General features: G+C 31.3%; 1 protein-coding gene across 13 annotated transcripts in view; it reads right to left on the bottom strand.

Annotated features, from left to right (window-relative positions):
• Positions 1-22,779, bottom strand: part of LOC127731700 (uncharacterized) — a 220,832-nt gene that overhangs the window by 82,669 nt on the left and 115,384 nt on the right. The gene's annotated exons all lie outside the window — the stretch shown is intronic.

Raw genomic sequence — 22,779 nt, 5'->3', positions numbered from 1 at the left:
ACTTGGTGAATTGCGTGCGACCAGAGAGTTTCTTTTTATGTAATGTTGAGTCCATCGGGACGGGGAGGGGGTGGTTGTTACAATTTCATTAAGATAAAGTGTTTAAAAAAATATATATATTAATGTAAGAACACAGATAAATAAAAAAAATATTGTTTAATGGTCACTTCAGGTAGCATTGGATGGATGGCTTCTTACTTTGTCGTATTTGATAATATAAATGTTCAATTTAAAAATACCTGAATTTAATCCTCCGATCAGTCCACCCAATCCACCTAATCCACCATTGTTAATCAGAAGTCCACTACCACTGACAATTCCTCCAGCCCCACCAATAACTCCACCGCCTCCAATGAGTGATCCACCTGTGACAACTCCACTACTACCAAGTCCTCCTAACAATGGACCTACTTTGCCATACGCCGAAACGGATCCGACAAGTGAAACTAAAAGTATAGTCAACATTATCGTGATTTTACTTGATCAGTAGAATATGTGAAGTAATGATAGGAATTATATGTCCCTTTATACTACTTTTATCGTAAGGCACGTGCTACACTGCTTACAAAAACTAGTGGTTTGATATATTATGAAAAAAGAGAATTTTTAAATTGTGGTCAAAAATGTGTTCAGTTCAAACATATGTTAATTAAGCAGTTTTTGTTCTGTGGACAAAGTCCGGTACCGAGCATGTAACAATCACGAACGTTAGAGATGACACTATTATATCAATGAGTAACAACATAGTTTGCTGATGTAAGTCATTTGTAAAGGAGATAAACCTGACAATTGTCACGACTGCATCAGATTTTTTTGTTATTGAAAGACGCATTTTCTTTAATTTCATATGTATATTAGCTTGAAAGAAGAGATTGATGCGAAAAAATACAATATCGTTTAAATATGTGCATTGAATCTTAATTAGAAGAATGAATAAATTGAAGTGCAGAAAGTATATCGTCTTGACTAAAAAGGAAATAAAAAAAAGAAACTTAGAATATTTTGGGTAAAAACTGGTTAATGATAAATTGCTGTAATAATTGATGAAGATTATTTATTAGGTATATGTTCAGATCCATCTAAGTTTAGTCTATCACCAAGTCCACCTTTCTATAGAAATGCCCTTAACTCTTACTTAAAACTTCGAAAAGTGTAAACTCCTGACACGAAAGAAAAAATGCTGAAAACTATTCTTATTTCATGCATTTGTAACTCTGATATTAAATTTAAAAGAGGAACTCTATATTTTAAATCGTTTATCAAGGGTAAAATATTAACTATTGGTAACCTATGGAACATTGACACGAATACTTTCCAAAATTGTATTTCTATATCTAACCGAAGTGGGATATGAAAAGTGTACCTAGTCAACAGATCAATGTTTTAACAAAATTAGACAACTTAGATCTGTACACAATTTCAGGTATTAAAAAAAACTCCACAAATTTAAAACCGAAAGATGTTCAAATAAAGGCAACAGTAGTATACCGCTATTCAAAAGTCAAAACGTTCTTAAACAAAACTGGGAACAGAGTTGGCTCGAGTTATGGGTGAATTCCATTGGAAGTCCAATCAAGTACACTGAATCTAGACTACATCGATTTGAGTATTCTTTGGTCAAGGTAACTGCGATATTTACAAAAATCATCTTTTTGTATAAATATAAAAAATATCTTCCCATGGATTTCAGAATTTAAAACTATATTCACAAAAGTGCAAATGACACATTACTTAATTCTACTATAAAGAATTATACTCCTCCTTTTTAATGACATGCCTTTAGATTTGACAATTACCAAATAGACAATTTGGAAACTTCGACATACAAAAAAATTTGAAAACATCACTTGCAATAATAACAGATTTATTAGACAATTTTCGCTGTACTTAGCAATGCAGTCTAAAGATAAGGTGGTTTTAAACAGATTTAAACCTGCGACAGATAAACCAAACGAAAAAAGAACGATAATCTGAAATATCTAATTTTTTCAACATTGTGACAACAAAAGTTTTTAAGAAATAGAAATCGAATACTTTAAAACATCGTAATAGTCTATTTCAAAAACAAATTCCATAGAAATTAGTTTTCTACAGAGTAGGTACAGTTTCTTAACACACATTTTTCTTAATCATAAACTGCATCATTCGATTTTTTTAACCAACAGATTTACTAGAATAGTTTACCACTATCTAACCATCGGGTAAGATTTGATATTGCAGTGTGAAAAGAATTCGTGCATGTAATGTGTGCCACTGGATGATACAGTTTCAAGATAGTAAACTTTTGCTGCGACGTCCCTAAAAAACGTTTTTTTTTTTGCTGTGCGTCATTTGTGTATTTTTCTGTAATAAAACACTCGCTTGAACGATATTTAGTTGAAACGATGACCGAGTTATTTAATGTTTATAACACACCTCAATGTCTACGCCCTTTTACAAATAGTTTTGATTTTTACATTTGTAATGAAAAGAACTAGCATTTTTGTTTTGATCAACAATAAAATATTGAAAACAATAGTGTTTTTGAAATGTCAATAACACAGCAGCCCCCCAACCAAAATATTTAAAATAAACACCTGAGACAACACATTGTCTTATACATTACATGGGGTTGTACACAGTACCTGCATGTCTAAATCTTAATTGCATTGAATCTATAAAATGAGTTGTACATTTATTCAGCATTCCGCAATAACTGTCTGCGATAAGTCAATGTATGGTTGGGTTCAATTTCTGTGTTTACGCCTCAAACAGGCGCACCCACCTCCTCCCACTGTTTTATCCAACAGTGAAATAATTGAACGATAAAATTGTTTTACATTCAATTAGTGAATTGCTTTAAATAACACTTTTAAAATATCAAATAGAAAAAGGGAGTCACGGGCTTCAATGCAAGCACTTAACTGTTTACTTTTGTTATAACAAATAATAAAACTCTAGTACAAACTTATAATAATACTGTGCGATAATCTTAACGCCTTCTTCAGCGAATGCTGATATATAGTTCAGAAAAAGATTAAGTTCCCCCTTCACGAAAAAAATAAGTATAGCGCTTTCAAGATAGACAGACTGATTAATATCCTACATTAACTTAGAAAAAATCAATTGAATAAACGAAAGAAATTAGCCAAGGTGAGTAGATCTTCCCCATATATACTAATCTACTTCTAGATATACAATTAAAAGGGGAATGTGGTGGGATTTTTACACAAACTGTTGGATAAGACTTATAAGTTAACAAGTCAAAAGTTAATGACAAAAGAACATGAGTTAGTGCTGATAACTATTGACATAATCTCATCAAATATGAATTACTTCGTTAAATGCGATTTTAACAAAAAAAAATATTTTGTTATCATATTATTGTAGTATGTATGGCAACTCTGTATTTTCACCATTATTCTGGGCTTTATTGCCACTGCTGCTTAACAGTATAAATGGCCCCCTCTTTGTACAGTTATAATTCTAAGTAATAAACAAACACAATTATCTTATTTCATTAAGCAATTAGCAAATACAATTTGTTTTAAGACACACAGACGGATACAGCAAACATACGAATATATACAACAGTCCAGAATATGAGCTTGTGTTGCTGTATTGAAAAAAAAAAAAAGAAACAAAGGTAATTTACTTTTTGTATGCAAAAATACATTTTCTAAATAAAATATTTGAAATAAAAGTTCATATTGATTACGGAACTATAGAACATAATTGATACTAAAATAAATAAACACAAATAATATCAATTGAGTATTTTTCGGGAATTGTTTGATCTTGCAACGGACAGTATAACCATATACATTGCATTTAATTGTTAAATTCAACAACACTTACCGTGACTTTGATGATATTGTTTCTTTACACAATCAAGAATTTTCCAAATATACTGCCGAAATTTACCCAACGGAACTTACTTTAAATAAATCAAATATAAACGGTAATAACTGTCCTTTCCTAGATTAAGATATTTTAGTTTTACAAGGAAAACACTACACTAGCATTTACGACAAAAGGGACGAATTTTCCTATTGTTAATTTGTCTTTTTTTTGATAATAATCTTCCTTTGGCACAATCTTACTGTGTTTATATATCACAACTCGTTCGCTATGACCGTGTCTGTTGTGACGTTTTGGATTTTAATAAACATTATCTATGTATTATTGATAAATTATCAGTCAGGAATTTCGTTACCACAAATTACTAAAAACCTTTACTAAATTCTTCTATGGATATAAAGATTTGGTTTTGAAGTTTGGTTGCACCTGTAGAAAACTAATTCAAACGGGATAGCACATCCTCATTTTTAAGGAGATGTTGTTTTCAGAGCCCCGAAATTTAGAAACGATCCCGGTAAACTTATCGATCCTTTAAATAAACTTATTGGAAAAGGTTACCAATTCAACGCTGTAATTAGATCTTTGAATATTGTTTTTATTGGTATTAATATTGATTTTGTTATCAGCAAATTTAAAATCAAACTAAATATTATGGTTATATACATATGCACATTCATGGCTCTACAATCTGTCGATACCTGTACCTTGGCATTACACAAGGTCATGTTTTTTCTCTGACTGTTTATGACGCCTTTACACTAAATCCATTGGATGTTGGATGTGTACTGATTGATAGTTTAGTCTTAGTTGCATGATTTTTTTATATTAGTAGTTATTGGCTTTGAGCTATCCGTCAGTAACTGCGAATACTCTCAAATATGTGCTAAGTGTCTTTTTTGTAGTTGGGATGTACAAGTACCCGTCCACGTCCACTTTGTTTTTTTCTTAGATGTATTTCTATTTGTATCCATCTGATGAGTTAAGCCTTTTTCAACTGTGTCTGTCCCAAGTCAGGAACCTGTAATTCAGTGGTTGTCGTATGTTGCTGTGTTACATATTTGTTTTTCGTTCATTATTTTGTACATAAATTAAGTCGTTAGTTTTTCTCATTTGAATTGTTTTACATTTGTCATTTCGGGGCCTTTTATAGCTGACTAAGCGGTATGGGATTTGCGCTTTGTTGGAGGCCGTACGGTGACCTGTAGTTGTTAATTGCTGTATCATTTGGTCTAGTGTGGAGAGTTGTCTCATTAGCAATCATACCAAATCTTCTTTTTATATATATGAGTTTCTTACATACAAACCCATATGTTTACAATGAAAACTAGGTATGTATCGCTGATCAACAGTGACTGATGAAATGTAAATTCAAATTTCTAACTTGGCACGCATAAAGGCGAGTATTTATCCATATGTCTATTCACCTGAAATTATTAGGTGTAAAAGATGAAATAATACACATGAGGTTCTGGTTTGAAAAGTGTTTAATTCTTTTGTTCAGAACTGCATGGCAGAAAGGGCGAAGTTTAATTCTTATTTGTCCATTTTCAATATTTAAAAGCTTTTCTTCACTGTATACAAGTTATGCTGGCGTTATCTCTTTAGATAGACGTTAACTAATTACTACCAACATTGAATTGAATATGTAGCGGACGATGTACGCACTATCGATAATACACGGTGTTACTTTTACACGAGGTTTCATAAACAAGTATATCCGGGAATGTTAAGTTCACATACACTACTTTTCTTTCACCAATGAAAAACAAACAGGGTTGCTCGGCATTTGTACAACAATTTTATTTCACGAACTTCTTATTGTTAAAGGATATACATGCCACTCAAAATGTGTTGCTCAAAGAATATCTGAATGACGATGTATGTACATTTACACAGGTAAAACAAAAACAAAGAAATACCGAACTAAATAGTAAAGGTTAATAATTTAGAAAGATAAAGAAAAGTATACTATAGCACGTAATTTAGATGATAAACAACGCCAGTACCTAGAATATATACTTCAAGACCATCAAGTATTAAATGTGGAGTTGATACAGAATATCTATCAACAAGGTTTTGCTACTTCCGATGAATGTTTTTTATAAAAAAAAGGACGAAACGTTATTTGACATAACCATTGTTCATCAACTTTCTGTTCAGACACTGGGGACATTTTATAAAGTCGGAGTAGCAGCTTCAAGCTCTTGGTTACCGAATGAGCTGGGAAATATATATCCCAAATGCAGGTGAAGTTGGTATTTTGATACTGAGGTGAGATAAATGGATGATTTAAAATTAAAATCGTCTCCATTGTCATAGATGCTGATACTGAGATGACCGCTTATGTCAAATTTGAGGAATACGCCTAAAAATGAGACTGATGAAGCCGTGTCTGTTGTTTGTTTAATTTCTAGTTCTGAAGGATATATTAATGGAATACATTCAGAAAAGTTTAGACTGCTAATGGAAAGAGCAATATGCATATATCTGAATGTGAAATTAAATGATCTGGTTTCTTTGATCTTCTTGTTTTTGACAAGTGTCTGACGGAAGTCCGACTCATATGAAAATAAGAAGAGGTTGGCAAGAAGAGGCGTACAGTTCATTCCCATAGGAATGCCGACAATATTTCTAAAAAGTCTACCTCCAAATTTAACAAATATGTTGTCAATAAAAAACTCAAGCTTACTGATCACTTTTTCCTCTTTGTAGCGTATTTTACATTTCTGCTCCCTTTTAACAAAATTTGCCAGTTCAACTTCTTTTCGTTTAGCCCATGCTCTGGCGTAGTCCTCAATGGAATCCATAATTATTTTGAAGTTATGATTCCATAATTTGTTTGATGCTATGATGCAGGAGCATCTAAGAAAAGTGTGCAATGGTCACACCACCAAGCATTAAATTATGGGAATACATTTTTTTATTCAAAGATTCAAAATTAAAAAGCTGAAAAGATCGAAAATTAAGTTTATATAAAGTTTCAGTGCTAAGCTATCGATTGAGTGTATTTACTTATTTGTTTGTCTTTTGTTTTCAAATATGAACAGCAGCAGTCTAGAAGATATGATCTGCACATCCATCCTAGTACAAGCTAAGCTAACAGATAATCTGCATTAGCACATAGATAGTACTTAAATAGTGAGACAGACTGTCACCTGATTGAATTTAGCGTATGCTGACAGGGAAATTTTATAGACTAGTGGAGGGAAACCAACATTACGTATTAAAGTGTTGATATGTCAATTTGTCCCATACTGAATTTTGCTGCTTTTCCTGATAAACTTGACTACGGGTATGATTGAGACCATACAAGTTTCACTTGTGTACACAGAAATAATGCAAATAGAAACTGTAAAATATTTTATAGAAAGAAAAAAAAAATGTCAAAAATATTTCCTTTTTTCTTAGGTCTGTAAGCTATTTGTTTGAAGATTTTGTAAATTTCTAACCGTCACTGGAAAAGGTTGAAAAAATAAATGTGTTATCTGAGCAGCTCAAAATGTTTTACTTATTCGAAAATTTTAAACAATTCGTTTACATTCAGGCTACAAATATAACCATTAAATGTCGGATTTACTATGTTTATACTACGCATTGTTTCAGTCATTGGTATTCCAAATGAAAACATGTGCAACAACTCACAATAACGTATGCCTACTAGTGTTTGTGACCGTTCTTTAAAGTAAAAACACCCTTGATATAAATACAAAGGTGAATTTCAAAGAGACTTGCCACCTGATGCATGGACCCCTACCATTTTAATGTTGCAAATTTACGAAACATTTAACTAGAGAAAAAGTTTGCGGTTACTAAGGCATACCCTTAACGAACAAACATTCTGCATTACAAAAGTAATGAATGGCACTAGGTCGTCCATCATTTGATATTGATCTAACTAAAATTATTCCTTTCTTATTTTTCTTTTAATTGTTGGTAACATTGGACTTGTTATCTCATGTCCCTTAATATTTCTGTCTTCTTGCTTTGTATATTCATTACCAAAACTTCTGCAGACATTTATATTTTTTTGCCACCTGTTTATCCCTATTGACGATTCTTCTTTATTGCTAACTGAAGAAGAATCGTCATTTTATTTGAAAAAATAAGTCGTCTCAAAATAACGATCTATCCATGTGTACTTATACTTTTACTGTACTTTAGACAAATTTTTTTTAACCACGTGAATCCAATCTTGTGGACTAGATTGTTTTTATTTATGTATTTCAGCCTTCCAGTTTACCTTACACTTCAATTTGTTTAAAATATAGTTTTCTGATAATGACATAGTGTCATCCAGAATGTCATTTAAGTATATAATATCAATCTAAATGCAGATTTCAAAGATGATTAGTTTATTGTGAAATGTAATAAATTTATTCCCCCATATTGTTTGTTGTCTTATATCAATATATGTAACTGTTGTTGTGCTCACCCCGTCAGAATCCAAGACTTTTTTTACTTCTATATAAAATTCTGGAACACATTTGAAATATTCTAAATGGTTTATGTAATTTAAATTAAAGTTAAATATAAACAAAATATTACTAAAAAACTTTAAACATTTAAAAGGTATAAGCGTCTATTTGGAACGTTTATCATTAACAAGTCTATATATCCATGATGCCTTTAGCGACATACAATAACTTTTAAAATCGACCATTTGTAAGCCCCTTTAGTCATATGAACTTATTATCATGTTTTTTTTTACTTTGTCAGGCTTCCAATCCCAAATATATTTACAGCTTCGTGTTTCTAGTTCTTTAAAATAACTTTCGGGAATTAAGCAAACGCTTCCCAAGAATATAAATACAGGCAAGAGTAATGCTTTTATAATCAGTATTGTCCCTAAAATTGAAATATTTCTTTTTTCCCATTTCTTGAACATTTTTATATTTTTTTTTTCAATGTTAACAATCCCAATTTAGTTTTTTGCATTCTTCTTTATTATGTCGTCCAAACAACACTCCTCAAGCTTTAATATATTTATCTCCCCAATCAATATCGGCAATGTTATCTTTACATGATTTCAATTTCCAGATCATTAATCATTCTGCTTTTATTTGTATTTATCAATAAATCTGAAAACGAGCCAAACATTTCGAATACATTCATTGCAGATATTACATCGTGTCTATCTTTACAAAATAATGTTATATCATCTGCTAATTGCAAAATTTGAAAGCTGTGACTTCCCTCTTCTAATTAAACAATGATTTCTTTCACTTTGTTGCTATTTATCAATTTTGGAGCCATACTTCCAACAACCAAAACAAACAATAAAGCTGATAAAGGACATCCTTGTCAGATTCCCCGTGTTTTTCTTTTAATTATCTGATACCCACCCATTATTCATAACACATGTTTGAACGATCTGTATACATAGATTTAACCCATTTAATAAATCATTCATTAAAACCAAAAATGTTCAAAGTTTAAAGCTTAAAATCCTACTTTAAAGAATCAAATGCTTTCGTAAAATCTATAAAAAAAAACTATTGCCCCCTCATTTTTTATGTTTCTAAGTAGTCTTTAACATTTTCAATTGTCTTAGATGAAACCCAATAAATCTGTTTTTAACATAACCGGTTTGATCCTCATTTCCACTTTTTGGAAGTTCTTTTTTTAAACATTGAACAAGAAAATTTGACAATTTTGAAATCTCTATCTAAAATAGATGTTGGACGATGGGTTCCCAAAAGTAAAGGATCTCCCTGTTTGAATATTAAAGTTAATATACTAGTACGTTAAGAATATATTCTATCGTATCCTGTATGTAAGACATTTACCAGTAGTAATTTAGGCTTATTCCAAAACATTCTATGAAATGCTACCGTAGGTCCATCAAGTCCTGGAGATTTATTAAATACATTTTATAGATGCCTTGTATGCATTCTCCACTGTAATTTTCCCATCACATATAAGTTTATCATTGTCATCTACTTTATTTTCTAGATGTGTATCACTGATATATTTTTCTGTTAAATCTTTGTTTAAACTTTTTTTATTATACAAATTTAAATAATAATCTTTTATTTTGTTTAGAAGTTTCTTTTGATCCGAAATTATCTCCCTTTAGCGTACTTATCGATTTGTTAAATTGTCTTCTTTTTTCGAACCCAACGAAATCAGAATTATTTTTTTCACCAAACTCTACCCATTCTTCTCTAGATCTCACTCGAGCTCCTTTCGCCTTTTCTTCATATATCTTATTACGCTCTTTTTCAATATCATTTATTTATTTTTCTATTTCATTGTCATCTATTTTCGTCAATTTGATTTTACAAGATCACCTTTATCAAGTTTTTCATTTTGTTTGTTTAAGTAAGTGTTGTTTTTAATTTAAGTTTGTTTAGATTGTGTATTACCATGACTTAAATGTGTATTTGACGATTATAATTGGTCACATATTGATCAACCGTCGCTTTTTTTGTTAACGATATATGATTATGTACATTTAAGACCATTTAAGAACCTATGAAGGTGATTCTGATGTTACACCCAGAAATCGCCTTTAAGTTGAAGCCAACAAAAGACACAAATCAATGATAATTTTTTACAAGATTTATTATACACTAGTTTACAAGAAATATTATACAAACTGAAATGTTGATAAAACTTTTAAAATATAAGTTCGATCCTTATAGGATGCATAGTGGGTTTTAAATATACATCAACATGTTGAAGTGTAGACAACTGTGCAAACACTCTTTTTCAGGCGTTGAATATTTTTTCTGATGTTTATCTAATTTATTAGAAAAATATGAAATAGGTTTCTAAAGATTGTCATCTGTTTCTTCATATAACACGGCTCCAACTTCAAAGGTGTTTTTCAAGGTCTGGGGTCATCAGAACAGGACTGTTACTTAAAAGTGACTTGCTATTTTCAAAATTGTTTCAGATGAATTAAGAATCATTTCGAATCAATGGTTGAACAACAGTAGCAAAATTTGAACAGAATTTCCTGTAAAATCCAATCGTGCCTAAATTTCTTATAAGTTGTTTTTTTTTGTAGGTGGAGGAAATTTGGTAATTGCATCCACTTTAGCCATAATAGGTTTCATTTGACCTCGGACAACTGTATGCCTTAAATAATCAATAATCGATTGACAAAATTCACTTTTACCAAGATTAACAGTCAAATTTGATTGTGACAATCTATCAAAAGTATCATATAAATGTGATAAGTGCTCTTCGAAGCTATCACTACATATAATACGATCAGCAATATAAACATAACAACAGTCTAAATCTTTTATAAAATTGATCTTTTTTGAAATTTAGCTGGAGAACTGTTCATGCCAAAAAGGCATGACAGTATACTGAAATAAGCCGTCTGGTGTTACAATAGCGAATATTTCACGAGCTCTCTGTGTAAAGGGGTACCTGCCAGTAACCTTTCATTAAAACAAATTTGCTCACAATGTTTGCTTGTCCAATGTTGTCAATACAGTTGTCTATCCATTGAATCGGATTAGAATCAGAATTTGAAACTGAATTTACTTTTGTGAAATTAGTTACGAAACGAAAGGTTTTATCTGGTTCCTTGGGCACAAAGAGAGCTCCATTAACCGTTACTCGGCTCAATAATATCATTGTCAAGCATATATTTAATTTCTTGTCTCAAAAAATTAAGTTTTAGTGGATTGAGCCGGTAAAGATGTTGCTTAATTGGAGAAGTATCGCCTACTTCAACAACATGACAAACAGCAGTGGTTTTGTTGGGCACATCTGGAAAAAGATTTTTAAAAGAAAAAACTAAAGTGTTCAATTGTTTCCTGCGATCGAAATTCATATGTACAAGTTTTGAGTCTAAATTTGACAAAATTTTTGATTTTCGAATCCTACTGTTTGTTCCATAGTCTTTGAATCAAAAGATGATTAAATTATATTTGGTTTGTTATAATCGTTCTCCAATATAACCAAGGTCAAAGTTGCAACTTGTTTACTCTCACCTTCCTACGTACGCTCAAAATACGGTTTTAACATATTAATTTGAAACACTCTATTTTGTTAACGCCGACCTGGAGTTTTTACAATATAAGTCAAACCATTGATTTTACTCTCTATTGTATAAGGGCTACAGTATTTAGCCTGTAAAGCATCTTCAGGGGCTGGCAAAAATACAAGTACCTTATCAACAGGCTAAAACACTCTGTCCCTGGCATCTTTATGATACCATATTTTCATCTTATTCTGCATAGTTTTTAAGTTTTTATAAGCAATTTGACAAGCAGTATACAATTTTTCTTTAAATATAGATACATTGTCTTGAAGATTCCAGTCAGTTTGTTCAGTAAGCCATTTTTCCTTAACCAATTTCAACGGTCTCCTTATAGTATGACCAAACACCAACTCAAAGGGACTAAAACCAAGGGATTCCTAAACAGCCTCTTGGACCACAAAAAGTAGAAAGTGAACACCATCATCCCAGTCCCGGTTAAATTGAAGACAAAAAGTTATAATCATGTGCTTCATTCATTGCCAATGTTTGATGAGATGTTCCAAGGCACCTTGAGATTCTGGATGATAAGCACTTGATATATACTGAACAATCCCTAACTGATAAACGACCTGCTGAAATAAACCTGACATACAATCTGAACATTTTTCAGACTATATAGACTTCGGAAGTCCTACTTGCGTAAAAAATTTGATAAGACCTTTGACAATAGTTGGTTTCTTGATATTCCTTAACAGAATAGCCTCGGGAAAGCGAGTGGATGTACACATGATTGTCAATAAATACGCATTTCCAGTCTTGGTCTTCGGTAAAGGTCCAACGCAATAAATGAGTACTTGGCTGAAAGGCTGGAATTGGCAGAAGTGATGCTGGTGGTATTTTCTGGTTAGGCTTGCCAACAACCTGATATATATGGCATGATTTGGAGTGTTGCGTGACAAAATCCGTAAGTCTGGGCCAGTAGAAATGCTGCAAGATCTTAAGGCAAGTCTTCCATACACCTAAATGTCCAGCCAAGGGATGTCATTGGAAAAACCAATAATTTCTTTCCTATAGATTTTAGGCACCATCCTTTGATATACCATTCTCCAATCCTTCCCTGGGATAGCATCAGGTGGCCTCCACTTCCTCATTAAAATGCCGTGTTGATGGTAGTAATTTTAGACCACTTTGTCTGCTTCCTCCTGTGGTTGATCCCTCTTGCGGGGCTGAAGAACCTCAGGATCTTTATATTGCTATTCCGCAAATTTTCTTTTGTCTAATGAATACCTGTTCACGTCTGACTATGGCATAATTACATGATTGTTAGTACTAGGTGGTCTTATTATGGCCTTTTCGGAGCCACAGGACAGTCAATATCGGCAAGGAAAGTGTCAGAAAATACCATATAATCAAACTGGTCTTCTTGTAAATCCTCATTTTGTTTTTTTTTCTTGCCAACACCCTTGTAACACCACAAGCTGGATACAGTTCAGCATCATCTTCGGGTGATTTAACATCCACCACTGGTTCACTGGTAACAATTGGTTCAACAACCACTCTGTTCCTAGCAATAATGAAACACCCTCAACAGGGCGATTAGGACGAACACCCACAACACCTGGTCCAGTAATTAAATCTGACTTCAGACAAATACTATGGAGGGGAACATCTATACAACCTAATTTCACACCTTGTTACAAAGCGGAGGCACCAACAGAAGTCTGCTCGGACAAAGGCAAGCACACCTTCTAATAACAAAGTCGGAGAAGCTGAAGTGTTCCGTAAAATCTTAATACCAATTCTCTGTAAGGACCATACTATTTGAATAGGAGCTTGGAAATGCATGTTCTTAGAATACAGTCGTACTTTGTCAGATTACTCATCTCATCATAAAACATTACTGGACGAAAAACTTTTTGGAAAAGCTTTGTGCGTTACCATGGCTACGGGAACCATTCAATTTCGGCTCTGTTTTAGACCATTTATTAAATGAAATGGACCATTTTCCAGTCTCAAATAAAACCAAACAACTTAATATTGAAGGAAATGTATTCCCATTCATGCATTATATACTTTATTGGTAATATTTTTACTACATCTCATTCATTCAAGTTTAACACATTGTCAAGAAAAAATCCCACGAACATGTGCTAATTTCAGAAAATCTACATTTTCAGAATTTTGCATTTTTTGGCATAATTTAATCTAATTTTACCAAAATTTGTCAACACAAATTGGAATTGATATTTTGTTCACTACAGAAGTCTCATATCATGAATAAATTTAGAAAAAAAATAAAATAAGTGGGGTCTCGATGGATGACCCATTAAAAATCATGCTAAAAATAGCATGAGTTGGTATTTGGTCAAATTGAGCCAATACAACCCAGATCTTTTTTTTTCTTTTTTTTAACAATTGCTCATACAAACGATCAGTAGTTATACAGATCACTGTTTTGTATTAAATTTTTGAAGAAAAAAAAATCAAAATGAAAGGAATGTCTTAATTGTGTGTGCATAACAACAAATTGTTACTAATGTAACATATTTTTTTCTCAAAAAATCAAGTAATTTATATGAATGAAAAAGTACAAATATACAAAAAGATATCTATGAATGAAATGTCTTTTTTTTTATAGACAATATTTAGACAGATGCATATTTGAATACTGATTAACAGTTATATAGAATATACTATGGTCAGTATATCACCATAGCAACCTTACTAACATAAACTTTAAAATTCTTGCTTCTCTTGATTTTTTCCTTCACCCTTCATCAGATTCTCTCTGATCATGTTTTTTTAACAGAACTTGACAAACAGGTTACTTTAAAAAGGCAAAATAAATCTCTTACTTTTCAAAAATCATTTGTATGGTGCTTGACCTTATTGAACTTCCAGGCTGCCACATTAATAACTGAAAAAAGTGATATAGTAAAATGTTTTTTTATTATTTTGCCAGGTAATTTATGTATAACTAGAACTGTAAAACTAGAAGGTAAATTTTTACCTGTCACTAATGTGACATCTGTAATAAGATCTGTTAATTCCGGTTACTATATTTTGGTATTGGCAAAAACAAACAAACAAATCACAAAAAAAGAATCTGTTCTTTGCTAATTGACCCATAAAAATGATTTTTGTAAATTAAAAAAAAAAACTGTTTAAGTTTCAATAAAAACCAAAACAGACCAATTGAGCACTGTATAAAAATTAGGGAAAATAAATAGTGTTTCATGGCAAACACATTAACGTATTGACAGATGCATATATATATATATATATATATATATATATATATATATATATATATGTATATTTCACACAAAGCAGCTAGTTCCAAAAAGATATTTTTTTTCTATTTCTGTAGGACATCCCAAAAAAAATATCTTACTTCCTTAATCTCTACAAAAATCCTGTCCTTGCAAATCATAAACAGTATTTGCCTCTGTAAAGTCCAAGACTCAGCTTGTAAATATACTTCCTACAGTATAAGGCTAGTTTGATCTAATGTTGTAATCTATAATAGTAAAAATAGATAACTTCTAGAAATGTGAGTCAATATTATATACATGTATACATATATGGTGTGAGATTCACCATAAAGAACCAACACTGACTGAGACTGAGCCGAGGTCAATATAGGCAATATCAACATTAAATCGATCACATCAAAAGTCCATAATTTTTTTATTACAGGTGCATTTAGATATATGAAATAGAGTTCTAGGAAAACAATATTTTTAATTGTATATAAATATTATCAAAGTAACGTTTCATACATCAAGTACAATTCAAAAATATAAAAATAAGGACATGTGGTATGATTGCCAATGATACATCTCTCCACAAAATTTCAAATTAAGTGGATGTAAGTACATATAGGTCACTTTTAGGAGGCTAATTTCCATTTGATTTGTTCTGTATTCAGGGACAATTGTTTAATTAAAGATTTTAATGAATCATGTTTAACTGCCATATTTACAGTTTAAATTCTAACCTTTGTCATTTAGAAGAGTTTGTGTTGTTTGTAAAACCATGTTTTCAAATTCTTCCCCTTCACCTGAGCATATTGTACTGCAAATAATAGTAAGGCACTCCAATGCTTTGGAAACATACTGTTTTCTTGTTTTCTCACAGGAAGTGCTTAAAGATATTGTCTTTTCCTTTATTAGAGAAACATTTGATATTTGCAGATAAGTATTAAGCTGCTCAAGTTTTCCAATGCCACAGACGGAAGCCTCCGAGCCTTGGCTGAATATTGGCTGGCTTTGACTATCAGCATCAGAGAAACAATGTACCTGTAAAAGTGAAAGACAACTTGACAATTATATTAAATTAAAAGAAGGTCACTCAATATTTAAGTTAGATTATTGTGTTGGTTTTCTGTTTCTTTTTGTGAAATATTCCAACATGCAAATGGAAACTTATTGCATTGTGGGAACGAGGCTCGAGGACTACATGATGATACATCTGATATGAAAAATAACATGTTATGATCTATTTATCATATGCCTCAACAATAAAGAAACATAACAGTTAAATATATTGATCCTTCAAGTGGTTTTTTAAGTTTAAAAAGTGAAAGGTTTACGGACGACGGACGCCAAATGCAATACATCCGATAAGAAATATTTCTATCGTATGCCTCAACAGAGGAGAAAAACAACAGTATAGTATACTTGTATATTGACAATAGAAACAAAAGAGACAAAAAATAGCAAACACTGTTTGGAAAAGTCAACATTTGTAAAGTAACTTGCTCAATTATGCTGGAAACTTAGAATGCATTTTTTGTATCTTTTTGTTTTGTATTTTACATAATATATTTTCCTGTTTCCTAATATTTGTTTTGTATCCTACTTTGCTATGTTTTTTTTTTTCACTGAAAACGTACCACTGAGGTGTATTTTCCAGAATTTGCCGAGTAACGTCGGAATGTCATGCGATAACGTTACGGAAAGGCATGCGACAATAGCCGGAAGCAGTTTATAAATTTTTCGTATCAGCCCGCTAAGCATCATTTCGGAAAATATGGAATTCACGTAAGTTTAATGCTATTATCATACTGTTAAAATTATGTTATTTACTCTGAGTATATGATAACATTGTGTTCGTCTAAAAGCGATGTTCGAAATTTTATTGCGAATGTATGGATTAATCTTAATCAGAAACGCTTATTAGTAAGAATTTGAAATTCTAAGATGCGTATATACAATACAATGTTAGGAGTTCTATGACCATAAGGGTTTTAAATGGATCGTCAAAGTAGTAGCTTCAATCAATCCCTACATTAGCCCATAGTTTTAGCAATACTTTCGAATTAAAATTTATTGACCAGTATAACAATGAATATAGCTAATACAATAACTATATAACATGTACTTGCATTTTTCCATGACGTGAAAGATAGCACTCAATTTGATTTTCAACGAAAATGAAATGAATACAGACAAATTTACATTGATTTCTTGGACGGGAAACATAGAGCACATGCGGCGACAAAAAAGATCTTTTCCAATAATGTTTGATACCACATTTTGAATATCTGACTATAAAAGATAGTGTGGCGAAGCTTGCGATCTATGTTTCCTGTGCTTAAATGTGAGTGAAATTTGTCAAATTGCTCAAAAATCGTAATTTGTTGGCCTTTTTTGGGGTGCAAGAATCAACGCTATAGAAATAAAAAATTCTTAAATAGATATAAGAAGATGTGGTATGAATGCCAATGAGACAACTCTCCATCCAAGTCAAAATTTATAAAAGTAAACCATTATAGGTTACAGTACGGTCTTCAACACGGAGCCTTGGCTCACACCGAACAGTAAGCTATAAAGGGCTCCAAAAAATGACTAGTGTAAAACCATTCAAACGGGAAAACCAACGGTCTAATCTATATAAAAAACGAGAAACACTTATGAACCACATCAACAAACGACAACTACTAAACATCAGATTCCTGACTTAGGACAGGTGCAAACAAATGCAGCTTGTTTAAACGTTTTAATGGTACCAAACCTTTACCTTTTTTCTGAAACAATATTGTAACATCACAACATAGAAAGACACACTATAAAATATCAATTGAAATAGCTGAACTCAATCAAAGGACATATTAACACCATTGAACATACACTGAACAAAAAAATTTGACCTATGACACAATGTAAATACAAAATAAATAAAGTAAGGGTAAAATAATAAAAGTAACATGTTATATCGGTAAGAAATGTTAAACAATTAAAGAAAAACAATATGCTCGAACAAAAATATCAGCCATTTGCAATAACTTTAAACACAGGTAAATGAAAATAATTTTGTTGTTAGGTAAACGTGTTCAGTACCAATAGAGAAAGGAAATATTTTTACAAAATAAATAATATTGATGTTTTAAACATTGATTACACATCTGTATAAATAAATAATGTCAATCAATCATGATTACAAATACCCATACTTTTTATATATTTAGTACTCATTTGAACTAATATGAACTCATCCAGAGAGGCAAATTGAATACATTTTTGTATTCAAATAAACATCAAACATTTGTAAAATGTAATTTCAAAAACTGGATTTATATTCTTAACTTCATATAGGATTTCCAGCATTAATTCAACATGATTGCGGCTTTTAACATATCCACGGATTTCGAATGTTTTGGTTACAATCTGCCAATGTTCACTAATGCATCAGATTATATGTTTTCATAGAAAGAAGCGTTTTCTTTTTTATTTCATTAATATATTACTTTAACAAACAAATTGATTCAAAAATACCATATCCTTGACTAAAATGTAAAATGAGTGTTATTTTACATTGCTGGATATATGAATTACTAAGCAATCAATTGAAAAATGTCGAGTCTTCCAATTTTCTAATTCATTGAATTATAAAAAGTGTTAAAGATCCTTGAAACTGGTGCTATACTAACACGACTAATGCATGATACTCGTCTGAATCAATTACAGCGTGTGCTTTTCAATTTTATGAACAAAAATTCGGCATTTTTAAAAATAATGAATGGCACTTGGTCATCGATCCTTTCATCAAGGGTCTTTAGAAATACTGTAAAACTGTTTACTCGCGTAGTAGTTTTAACAGTTTGTGGATTATAAAAACCCTTAAAGACTTTCTGGATAATTTTAAATCTCGATCTGAAATTATTTCTATCAAAACTTGTGAGTGTTTTTCAACCTTGTATACCACTATTCCCTTATCTGCAATTGAAAAATCGTTTAAAAGAAATAATCCACATTGCTGTTTAATATACAGATAGTAGCATACACTATCTATGTATTGCTTATGGATATCATACGGTATATTTTGTTAATAGTAAACACAATGATCAGTATGCTAAAGTTTCTTATTGACAAAATATTTGTTGAATTTGGAGGTGGACTTTGTCAATAAATTGTCGTTATTCCTATGGAAACGAAACTGTGCGACTCTCTTGTCGACCTCTTCTTATTTTTATATGAGTCGACGTTCCTTCAGGCACTTGTCGAAAATAAGAAAATCAAAGAAGTAAGATAATTTAATTTCACATTCAGATATATTGATGATGTTTTTCGTTTAACAATCCAGACTTTTCTGATTTCTTCCATTTATATATACTTCAGAGCTAGCAATAAAAGAAACAACAGACACAGCTTTTCTACGCCACATTTTTAGACTGATACCTTAAAAAAGAGACAAGCGGTCATCTCAGTACCAGAATCTGTAACAAACGAGACTATTTTAATTTTAAATTATAAATTTCCCCTACCTTAGCAGCCATATACCAATTTCAACTGCATATGATATATGCATGGTCCAACTCATTCAGTATTCAAGAGCTTGAATCGACTACTCAGACGTTATTAAACGTCATCAGTGTCTGAGCAGAAAGTTGATGAACAATGGATATGTCAGAGAACGACTCGTCCTTTTTCTAATAGAGTTCATCAGAAGATACCAAGACCTTGTTGATAAATATTCAACAAATAATACATGATGGTTGAAGTATAGATTCTAGGTACTGACGATGTTTATTACCTTACTTTAGTGTTATAATGTTATTTTTGTTTGTCCTTGCATATTTTTAACCTTTAATGGTTAGTCTATTTTTGGTAATATACTTTTGGCATGGCTCGATATTTATACATCCCTCCGTTGTATTATTGTGCTATGGTCATTTTTGTATTAGTTTTTGCTGATGCACTTTGTCTATAGAGTGTCTATTCCCATATCGTTGTTTTTGTTGATATATTTCTTTGTTTTTATAATGATCAAGATTATAACACTATGTTGACTGCTGTACCCCAAATTTTGAAATTTTTACCTATTATGTCTGTTTGTTTTCCTCACACATTGTTGTCAATATTAAGGACTTTATGTGACTGTCAGGCAATTAAGAAGTTTAGTTAGCAACAAAACCAGGTTTATTCCACAATTTGCTACATAAGGAAATGCCTGTTCCAAGTCAGGAATATGATAGTAGTTTCCCATTCTTTTGATGTGTTTCAGCTTTTGATTTTGGCATTTTATTAAGGACTTTCTGTTTTGGATTTAGCTTTTTGGTATAGATCTAACCTCCAAAAATAACGCAATTATTGAACAAAATGTTTAACTACAGCGCTTTCTAATTTTATTAAAAAAGACAATGATTTTTTGAAAACCGCAGTTTTTGTCACACAAATCGTATATCATCTGGGGATTATAAGCTCAGTATAATATCTTTGATGTGTTTTATACATTGAACTAGAAATTTAGAAAGAGAGCACGTTACACATATTATCTTAAAGCTATCGTAGAGCAACTGAAGCAAACAAATAAAAAAAAATAATTAAATTGTCAAAAACAACAAGAAAATATCTAACAGTAGATGCATTGGTTTTTTATTGTTTGTGTTTTCTCTTTTAAATTACATCAGCAAAGTGTGCGTGACCATGATAGATATTGTTCTGAACTGAAATATGTGAAAACAGATTTCTCATTTAATGTCTGAGGTAAGTAAGTGTTAACGATATTTATTAAACACTATCGTCATACATCAATCTCGAAATAAACTTTTAGGATTTGATGATCAGCCCACAACAGCATTACTGTGTCAAGAAATGGAAACGAAGAACAATCATTGATTTGGCTATTATGTTAGGGTTCGTTTCGTCATACATCTATTTTCGTCAGTTCTTTTTTGGGTTTTTCAAATGTTTGCTCTATGCGTTCCTGCAAAAAATCAATGAAGGAAAGTGCTTCAAACATGTCAAATGAGTATAATTTTTAAACAGATATTGTCTTTTTATGACGATTTTATACATTGCACATGACGTTTTAAAAATGGAACCCCTAAACATATTTGATTTTTTCCCCATTGGGAGTGTAGGGTGTTGAAATTGTATCGTTAATGTTAAATGTTTTTAACAACTTTTCTACGTTCTCATATATGAAAATTTTAAAGATTTAAAATGTTTCAACTTCCTTAGGCAAATTTGACATAAGACAAACTTAATTATTTCATGTGTTTTCATGTCGGGGCCTTTCATGGCCTACTTTTCGGTATGTTTTTTATTGTTGAAGGCCGTACGGTTGCCTATGACTGTCTACATCCACTTCATTTGAATTTCATTGGATAGTTGTCTCATTAACAATCATACCACACACCTTCATTTTATATTATTTTTTTCGTTTAATGATTTTTTTTTTTTATCAATTAGCTCTTATTTCTGTATTTACGAATCCCTGGCTTTCTTATGTTACGTGTTAGCCTTCCAGATAAAGGTAATTCTACAAAATCGCTTCCGACAGACTATTTTTCTAAAATGTTTATTTTTTTTACTAGCATGGCTCATATGCACCTGCTAGAATAATCTAACTCTCCGGGGTATAATCGGATCTGTAGTCAATGTTTTGGTACTGACATGATTTATTATATGTTCCTATCTTAAATTCTCCATTCTACTTTTGAGAAGATTGTAAGAAACATCTATTCCAACGTCCTCAGGGAAAATTGACTAAACATGGACTTGGTTGTTCTACTTTGGTCCTTCTTCAGTATCTAGCTTTAACCATTATGCGTTTAAGTTTCAGCTCTCCTGATCACAGTAAATCACTGACGTAGTAATTGATAACGAGTATTTATTATGTAGATGTACAGATCTATCTTATTTCGGTCTATCATCAAATAGATGCCATTCACTCTTTGTTAGAACAAAGAAAAAGTGTATAGTCCTAGTACAAAGAAAGAAAAACTGAAAATTTGACTTTTTTCTCACTCTGGTATTAATTTTGAAAAAAACATCTTTTTTATTTTAAATCGTTTATCAAGAGTGAAATAATGGTAACATATGAAATTTTAAAACGAATACTTTTCAAAACCGTAATTATGTAATATATATAACCGACTTATTGATAAAAGGAATTACATGGCCGAATATTCACAAATTCGATATACATTAAATGTACATAGATATACTAATGGGTATAAAATGTTTAACAAGTCAGCAGGTCAATTTGTTAACTAAAAAAGACAACTTAAATCTGTACACAATTTCAGGTATTAAAATAACTCCAAAAATAAAAAAAAAAAACAAAAGATATTCAACACGTTCTTAATTGAATACCATACCTAAGGCACAATTGAAACGGGAAACTTAGTTTGATATAAGGATTGACTGGCAGTCAGTTTGGTGTTTTTTTTTAAGAAATGTCGGTATAAACAAATAAAATTTGTGAATTCCATTGATAATCCAATCATTTCATTATTTACACCAAATCTAGACTACATCGATTTGAGCACTCTTTGATTTAAGATAACTGCCATTTTTACCAAAATCACCTTTTTCTAAAACTGTAAAAAGATTTCCCATTGATATAAGAATTTAGAACTATATTAACAAAGGTATACTTGACACATAAATTAATTCAACTAAAAAGAACTGTGATCCTCCTTTTTTTATGACAGGCCTTTAGAGCATTATATATTTGGCAATAACAAAATGTGCATAGCCAAATGG

Source organism: Mytilus californianus, unplaced genomic scaffold (genome assembly GCF_021869535.1).
Source record: "Mytilus californianus isolate M0D057914Y unplaced genomic scaffold, xbMytCali1.0.p SCAF_20, whole genome shotgun sequence".
Lineage (NCBI taxonomy): Eukaryota > Metazoa > Mollusca > Bivalvia > Mytilida > Mytilidae > Mytilus > Mytilus californianus.
This window is presented reverse-complemented; position numbering and strand designations above follow the sequence as displayed.